This window comes from Rattus norvegicus, chromosome 12 (assembly GCF_036323735.1).
Source record: "Rattus norvegicus strain BN/NHsdMcwi chromosome 12, GRCr8, whole genome shotgun sequence".
NCBI classification, from domain to species: Eukaryota; Metazoa; Chordata; class Mammalia; order Rodentia; family Muridae; genus Rattus; species Rattus norvegicus.
In genome coordinates, this window is record NC_086030.1 from 35,614,110 (window position 1) to 35,622,832 (window position 8,723).

The following is an 8,723-nucleotide window of genomic DNA, read 5'->3' on the forward strand; positions in this document are numbered from 1 at the left end:
TTAGGTTGTGTGGCTTGGCTTTCCATTTTATCTTCCCCATCTAAACAATTATATGCAGGCCTGCACTGTCAGTCCTCAGGAGGGAGACTCTCCAAGATCTACTGCCCAAGGGTGTTCTGTTTCAAGCTTCACATTAGGAAGGAAGCACTGTGCCAGGAGCATGCGCACCAGACACTGGCTCCCCGTACTTCCTGCTGGCTTGGTTTTGTTGCTGTGTTTTCATCTTCGATTTTGTCTTTCTGTGGGACTTGACACTAGTAACCATTATCCCATTTAAAAACCTTTAGTATTTAGTATAACACAATCGTGGTGTAATTTCGGAGTAATTGCAGCTGGTTGCATCTATTCAGATTTCCCTAAATAAACACAACCCTTTTGTTTCCTTGGTGGTAGCTGACTGAGGCTGGGTTAAGGACTTCATTGTTCCCTCTTCCCAGAATGTCCAATTTCAACACAATTGTGTTCTGCTTAAAACAACAAACGCTAAGGACAGTGAGAAAGCCACAGGCTCGACTTCCTGCTCTTCCGTTTGTGTTTTTGTTGCCTGACACATTGGGCTCAGAGTCCGAGTCAGAAAGAGTGGGGTGACATTTTGTTCCACTCCGTAAGTTCCGAGCTTGCAATAAAGAACAGCAGTGTAGAAATTTTTCATGCCTGACTTTTCATTTATAGACACTTAGGTCGGAGCCATCATGCTTTCTAAGACAATAGACCAGGCTCACTCTTACGAGGTCTATGCACTGGACAGTGGTGGTGCACACCTTTAATCTGAGCTCTCCGGAGGCAGAGGCAGGTGAATCCCTGTAAGTTCAAGGCCAACCTGGTCTACAGAGTGAGTCGCAGGACAGCCTGTCTCGCCACCCACTTCACCGCCAAAATGTATCTATGTATCCTTTTGTCTTGAGATTAGCTGGAAATATTTAAAAAACAAACAAACAAACAAACTTGTATTTATTTATTTATTTTTGAGTGTTCCATTTGCATGTATGCTTCCACGCCTGAAGAGGGCATCAGATCCCAGTATAGACAGGAGCCACCAATTCCCATGGAATTGAACTCAGGACCTCTGGAAGAGCAGAGAGTGCTTTTAACTGCTGAGCCGTCCCTCCAGCGCTTAGCTAGTAGTTTATCCTAAGCTTCTAATACCAATCTGTAGTAAAACTTGTCTACACAGCTTCAGGGGCTTCATTCCCCAAGAATCGCTCATTTTAGGCAAAGTCCTACTGTGTCTGCTCTAAATGTTTCCCATAATCTTTGTAAAGATGAAGTTGGGTCTCTTGCCTTCTGTGTCCGTAGTGAGGTTCACCATAGAAAGATTTAAGGAAACTCCAGATTCCTTGCTTTTCTTTCCACAAACCGTGTGTGGCTTCTCTTTACACTCTCATTCGTCAATCCCTGCTGGAGTTGCCTCTTCCCGTCAAGCACCATGCCATGGAAATTGGAATATATAATCGTCTGGTCATTTACTGGAATACACAGTAGCATGATCGCTGCTGTATTTATCTTTAAGTTCTCTCTGTTGTTCCCTTTTAGCTGGGATTGTTTCACTCAGTTGTTGTTTCTAAGGTGTATTTATTTTTAATTAGGTGTATGTATCTGTGGAGTGGGGATGTGCAGTGCCGATAGAGGCCAGAAGGGGGCGTTGGATTCCCCTGGCGCTGTCGTTACAGGAGCAAGGAACGGAGCCTGGATCCTCTGCAGAAGCAGTATATGTTCTTAACCACTAACGCATCTCTCCAGCCCCTCTCACATCATTTTGTAAAATAAGGATATTATTTCCACGGCCTAGAGGATTACTGGGGCATTTATCCAATTGCTCCTGAACATGAGCGTGTTTTGTGAACCTGCAGAGTTGTTTGATTGAACTTTCGCTACTTTCAACTTTTTTTCCTTTTTTTTTCCTTGTGCTTTTAGTAGCTGGACAATGTTTCTCTAGAGAAGCTATCCCAGCTGTTAACATTTTATCCTCTACAGAGGAATATGGCTTTGAATGTCAGGGTTTTAAAAAGAACAGGAAAACCTTGTTAAGGTCTCTGAAGCTTAAATAATTTGTTCTCATTTGAGTTCACAAGGACACTCAATTTTTTTTTGAAACATATATCCACATACCTCTGAGGAGGGGAGGTACTCTAGGAGAGAAGCCACCTGCTTCCTCTAACTGTGCTTAATAAATCACTGCTTAGAATGTTAAGGCAGGATTGAAGTCAATATACTCCCATATATTCGAAACCCACTCTAGAAATTTACAGCATTCAAGATTCCCAGGGCTTTCAATTTACCTAGCTGAACGGCTGGCATAAATCCCAGTCTTCGACCCAAGAGTCGTTCTAGGTCATATGCCTCCAACAATCATAAAGTTTAAACCAGCATCCTCTCGTGCGATGCGAATTCCCTTTGCTGTTTTCTGTTACTCAGAAACATACAGTTATTTGTCTAGGTGTTGCTCTGGCTTCCCAGAAGGCGTCTTTAAAAGAGCTACTAGGAGTGGGGTGATGGCTTAGCAGTTAATAGAACTTAGTGGTCTTGCAGAGGACTTAGATCCAGTTCCCACTGACCACATCAGACTTCTTGCAACTCTAGCTCAAGGGAGGATCTGATGCCCTCTTCTGGCCTCTGTGGGCATTGCACTCATGTGCACTTGAGTCTGTCTGACTCAAAATAGAAACAAAAAGAACTTCAGGCCAAGTCTAATCCTTGATGGGAACTGTTTTTAAGTGTGTGTGTGTGTGTGTGTGTGTGTGTGTGTGTGTGTGTGTGTGTTTATAAAATCTTGCTGTTTTACCAAATCGAAAACTAATGGTATCCATAGGAAATAATATCGTGAATTATGGATTATTTGCAAGAAGCAGTACAAAATTAGCCACTGGGACTGCTTCCAGGGTTGGAGTGAAGTTATGACAAACTGGATATTGATCTATGAGGGTTAGCACAGCCTATAAGTAAGGACTTGTTAGGCCAAATAAATTAAGTTGTAATGAAATAGATTACTCATTGATGAAAATTTAAAATGTGTAAGATATGCTCGCTGTAAGTTTAAACTTGAAACCTGGTGCTAGTTATTTCAGAATGGAAACCACTTTAAAAATAATGCTTTTATTGGTTCTTTGAGAACTTTATATAATGTGTTTTGATCTTAGGCTTTCCTCTCCTGCAATCCCTCCCAGATCCTCCCCCTCCTCCCTACCTGCCCAACTTCATGTTCTCTCTGTCTGTCTTAAAACAAAACAAAACAACCAAGAAGTCCAGTTTGTGGTAGCCAATTACTCCTGAGTGTGGAGCCTGCCCAGGAGTGTGATTAGCACAATCGGTGTCACTCTAGGAAGAACAGTGTCTTTCTGTCTCCCAGAAGCTATCAAACAGCTATAACCCCGTGGCTAGGGGAGAAACATGGGGCTCACCTTCTTTCCTCCATGCTAGGCTTGTTTTCCTGGCTTCAGCTTGTGCTGGTCCTGTGCATGCTGTCACAGTCTCTGAGTTCATATGTGTGTCTGCACTGTTGTTCACATGTGCGTTTGTTCACATGTGTGTTTGGAGGTCAGTTGGCAATTAAGGAGGGTACTATACATATACTTCAAGAAATCGGTAATTCTTTGGGTAGAGCGCTGGTTCAGCAGTTAAGATCACCTGGATGAGGGTTGGGGATTTAGCTCAGTGGTAGAGCGCTTGCCTAGCAAGTGGAAGGCCCTGGGTTCAGTCCCCAGCTCTGAAAAAAAAAAAATCACCTGGATGGGGGTTCATAGCCACCTGTAACTCCAGCTCCAGGAAATATAATATCCTCTGCTAGCCTCTACAAGTGCACGTGGGCAAATTATTCATACACATAACGCTTTTTTTTTTTTTTTTTACCAACGGGAGATGCCACATAACGCTTTTAGATTAAAGAACTTAGGTGATTTCTCAGTGGGCATATGCTAAGTGATGTAAGTATGATGATTGTACCATCATATCCTACATTTCTATACCCGACCCAGTGGACATTCTCTGATCAAATAAAGAACGCCTGTAAGGCATCATTCATTAAGGTGGACTTTGTGATGAGGCCTCTTGTCAACATGTCAGACAGAGTCTGGCATCCTCTCTGTGCCTGTGGGGGGGGGATTTCTTTGTTTAGGATACTTGAGTTGGGAGGACCTGACCAATACGGGTGATGTCATTCTCTGGCCTCAGAGAAAATGAGCTGAACACATGTACCCAACTCATACCCCTTCTCTCTTCCTGATTGTTTATGAGAGGCTACCTGCTGCCTCAAGGTCCTGACGCTTTGATTGACTCGCTATGATGAGTTGTACTGGAACTGTGAACCCAAACGGACCTGTCTTCCTTGCTTAAGTTGCAAGAGTCGGGTGTTTTATCACAGCACCAGGAAAAGTAACAATGTCAGCTTGCACCCTCCATCTTCCCGCGAAAGCAAATTCTATCACCTAGGAAGTTATTTCACACACACCAAAGATGATTATTTTTTTAGATTGTATTGGTCAAAAGCACCCATTGGTTGTCAGACATAAAAACAGCCTTCCAGGCATAGATAATAGAAAGCTGGAGGTAAGTCAGTGGGACACAGACCTCCCAGAACAGCATTTAAGTGAACTGTGATTTCCACATACATCACACATGACCAGAAAATGTGGGGTCTCGGCTGAGCGTGATTGGACCTTACAATTACAGTTGCTTTCTTTTATCAACTTCAAGATTGCAGGAAAGCATGGAGCTAAATGTGGAAAATGATGCGTGGTGGAACAGCTGGGGCAGATGTGTGCTTTCTGAACTCATATTTGGATGTAAACTCTGTGTCGAGTGTCAAAAAAAGAACAGCAGCAACAACAACAAAGAGTGAAGCCAATGTTCCACACTTGCTACTGTATCCCCATACCAAAGTCTTTCCTCCTGAGTGCGAATACTAAATTAAATGCATGGCCAAGTCAAAGGCTGCCTCAGGAAACACAAAATTCGCGGATTTGAATGAGAAATGTTCCCCACAGGCTCAGGTGTATGAACACTTAATGCCCAGCAGGTGGCACTGTTTGGGGAGGTTATGGAACCTCTAGGAGATGGAGGTTTGCTGAAGGAAGTACACCATTTGGGATGGGTTTTGGGAGTTGATAGCCTCACTCTACTATCTGTTCTTGCTGTTTCCTATGTGTGGATGAAATGAAATATGCTGGCAAGCCTCTTGATCCTGCCTTTCCTTCCCATGATGGACCTCCTCCCTTTGGAACCTTAAACTACAACACGTGTTAACTTTCGGGACTTCGTTCCTCTTCATGGTATCTTAATTCCAGAAAAGCAACTAATACAAAAAAAAATTTGAAATCTGATTTTAATATCGTTTCATTGTAACCTGCTAATACGTATTACTGCCTTGAGAAGTGGGTGACTCTATTAAAAATAAAACAAAGTAGTTGACTTGTTTAGTGTAATGTATTGTTTATGGATTAGCATTCAAAAGAGATTCCTTGTTGCTGTACAAATCTGGATATAATGCTCTAAAGCTAAATTGAAATTTCATAATTGAGGGCCTGGGAAGATCGCTCAAGTGGTTGAAGCCCTTGCCACACAAACAGGCAAACCACAGTTCAGACCCCCAGAAACCCACCTACCTAGTGAGTGGGTATGGTGGCCTGACTGTAATTTTATTCTCGTAAGGTAGAGACAAGAGCATCTGCTGAAGACCTTGGCCAGGAAGACCAGGTCTATCAGTGAGCTCTGGGTTTGATTGAGCAACCCTGCCTCAATAAATAAGGTAGAGAAGGGATGGAGGGTGATTCATTACATCAACCTTAGGCTTACATATGCACGTGCAAACACATATGCAGAAACATAATCATATCACACATGTAAAAATAGAAGAAATAAAAACAATGAAAATGAGTAAATCAATCCTTTTATTTGACTCCGATATGCAGAACCCATCAGCAGCTCTGGCATCAAAACCAGCAGTTGGGAATCTCTCCTATCACCTTCTCAAGGATGCAGGACAAGCTGTTCATACCATGCAGGGGGTTTAGTCTGAGGTGTGTTTATCATCTTGCCTTACCCTGCAGGACATCTGTTCTGTTCCCACACTGCTTGTTGAGAAAGCTTAGAGCCCCAGCCTGGAGACTATGCAGTGACAGCGTATTCCTTCGACGCAACTTATTTCAGAAATGCATCCGTTTAAATCATTAAAGAGTTAAAAGAAGCCATCATTTCCACTCAACCTCGTGACCCCACTACTGCTACCACCTCAGCGTCCTGTCATCCACTCAGAGGTACCGATCCTGATCAACTGGCAGCCTTGACTGTTGCCCAGCAAATCAGGCCACTTTTCTCCTGATGAGGGATTTGCAAACGTGGACGCAGAGCACCTCTCCAAGAAAGTCTTGGAGGAATTCCTGGAGCAGGCAACTTCTCCTTGCTTCCTAGCTCTCCAGGTTTACAAAGACAAATCTTTTCTGCACTCGCTACTCTCTGCTTCTATCTTTCACTGTTTCAATTTTTTTAAAATAACAATTAATTCTGTGTTTACAAGGAAAAGGAATTTAGATGATAACGATAGCCAAGGGCCCAGCCAAGGGAAGCCACCACAATCCCACAAAGTGAAACCGTGATCCATCCTTACTTGTGATTTTCCACAAGTCATCCACTGAGACGTATTATTTTCTTTCTTTTTTTTTTTTAAAAAAGGAAGTGCGTTAATTATTTTTGCTCATTTGCTTTCTTAGCCCTCTTGGATTTATGAGTAAAACTTCCTGGGAGAGAGGCAGAGGGGAGCGCGGGAGAACTCGTGTGTTAGCAGTTTTGCTTAAAAAAGCTGCTGTGAGGAAGGAAAGCCGGCAGGGCAGATGTTAACTGGAATAAACTGCAGCCATCTGCTTGCTCCTTTCAGAAGAAGATGATTTTTGTGAGTTGGGAGTTAATCTGTTTGGATAAGTGCCACAGCAGCCATCTTGCCAGCTTAAGCTCTGACCAGTGTCCCCCACACACACACTGCTCCTCTGGCTTTGTCCACGCCCCACCGTGAGCTGCAAGAGGTCCTCTGCAGGGGATGAGTTTTTGGGGTTCAGAGTTTGTTGGGGAATCCTGTGTGCTGATGGAGCATTGTTTTCAAGGCAGGGTTTGTTTATTGGGTTTTCAGAGGACACGTGATTACGAAGCAGCAGATGAAACAGAGGTCGGGAGGGTCCAGGATGCAGCAAGTCCAGTCCGTATGGACCATCCAAGTACATGAGGAGAGTACCACAAAAACAGCTCCCAGGAGGAAACCCAATTATCACATCAATTGAGGGTGCCAGCCGACTGGGAAACAGAACCACAGCTCCTGGCTTTGTATATCTTTGATTTTTACAGACATATTTTTACGTGTATGGTGTTTTGCCTGTCTGCATATGCCTGTGCCTACAATAGGAGGCCAGAGAGGGTGTGGGATCTCCTAGAACTGGAGATACTGATGGTTTTAAGCCACCATGAGGGTCCCGGGAATTGAATTTAGGACATGCTTGGCAACAGTTTACCTACGGAGTTATCTCACCAGCTCAGTTTTTTAGTTCTGATGCTATTATAGAAATGTTGTTCTTATCACCCTCTGGTAACAGAGGACACACCATGGTGAACACACACAAATGGACGTATTTTATGTGCACGTGGGAACAGTCACCAGTATGTGACAAAGGCTTTCCTCTGGGAGCATAAGAGATGAATGCAGTGTCTTGATGAACCTGTATTATCCACCACCTTACTCTTTGATAAATGGGCATTTTTATGTTAAAATACGTTAAAGCGGATGGGGAAATAGCCAAGGATGCCTCAACTCTACACAAAGAACTACAGGCAACTAAGGAATGCTGGGAGCAGGAGAGACAGTCTTCCCTAGGGGAGAGCGCCCTGATTGGCTGTCCAATTCCAAATGGTCAGCCCTGAAAACATACATACGAGTGACATTATACAGATTGAGCAGGTTGTATTTATCTGTTTAGGAAGTGGCTCCCCCCACCCTGGAAATGGAAAGAATTTTAGATCAATCAGTATGTGAAACAAAACAGTCCAGACTCAGAGAGACAAATACACATGTTCCATATATCCTTATATGAAAGATTTAGATTTGTGTGTGTGTGTGTGTGTGTGTGTGTGTGTGTCTGTGTGTGTGTGTGTGTGTGTGTGTGTGGTGTTTGTGGTGTGTGTGTATGTTGTGGTATATGTGTTGTGGTATGTCGTGGTGTGTGTGTGTGTGGGAGGGAAGGAGGGAGGGAGAGAGAGAGAGAGAGAGAGAGAGAGAGAGAGAGAGAGAGAGAGAAAGAAAGTAAAAAGGAAACCATGAGAGGAGAGGGTATCAAGAGAGGGTCATAGAATGTGTGACATTAAGGTAACAGCATTCTTTGGGGGATGAGAAGGGAGCCAGCAAGAAAGGAAGAGGGGCAAAGGAAGGAAGGCAGAAGGAGGTGGATTAGAATGAGGCATAATGATGCATATGTATGAAAATGTTATAATGTCATTTTGTATGTGTTCTAGAGCTTGCTGTGATAAAACAGCACAACTAAAAGCGTCTTAGAGGAGGAATGAGCTAATTTTTACTTACACTCAGCAAGGTCACAGCTCTTCACTGAGGAAGTCATAGCAGCAACTCAAGCAGAAACCTCGGAGGATGCTGCCTACTGGCCCATTCACCAGCTCATGTTCTTATACAGCCCAGGACCACCTGCCTAGGGAATGGTGCCGCCCACAGGTGTGTCAAGTATCAATCAGGACAA

The 8,723-nt window shown here is 43.6% G+C and overlaps 1 long non-coding RNA gene across 2 annotated transcripts in view; it reads left to right on the plus strand.

Moving 5' to 3' along the window:
- The window catches only part of LOC108352445 (uncharacterized), a 58,587-nt gene that overhangs the window by 27,566 nt on the left and 22,298 nt on the right, over nucleotides 1–8,723 (plus strand). The window contains exon 4 of one of the 2 annotated variants that reach the window (XR_010056520.1): nucleotides 8,485–8,723. This exon is cut by the window's right edge and continues 358 nt beyond it. The exons of the other annotated variant lie outside the window; for it this stretch is intronic. This is a non-coding gene — a long non-coding RNA (uncharacterized LOC108352445). The remainder of the gene's footprint in view (nucleotides 1–8,484) is intronic. 2 annotated transcript variants of the gene reach the window in all.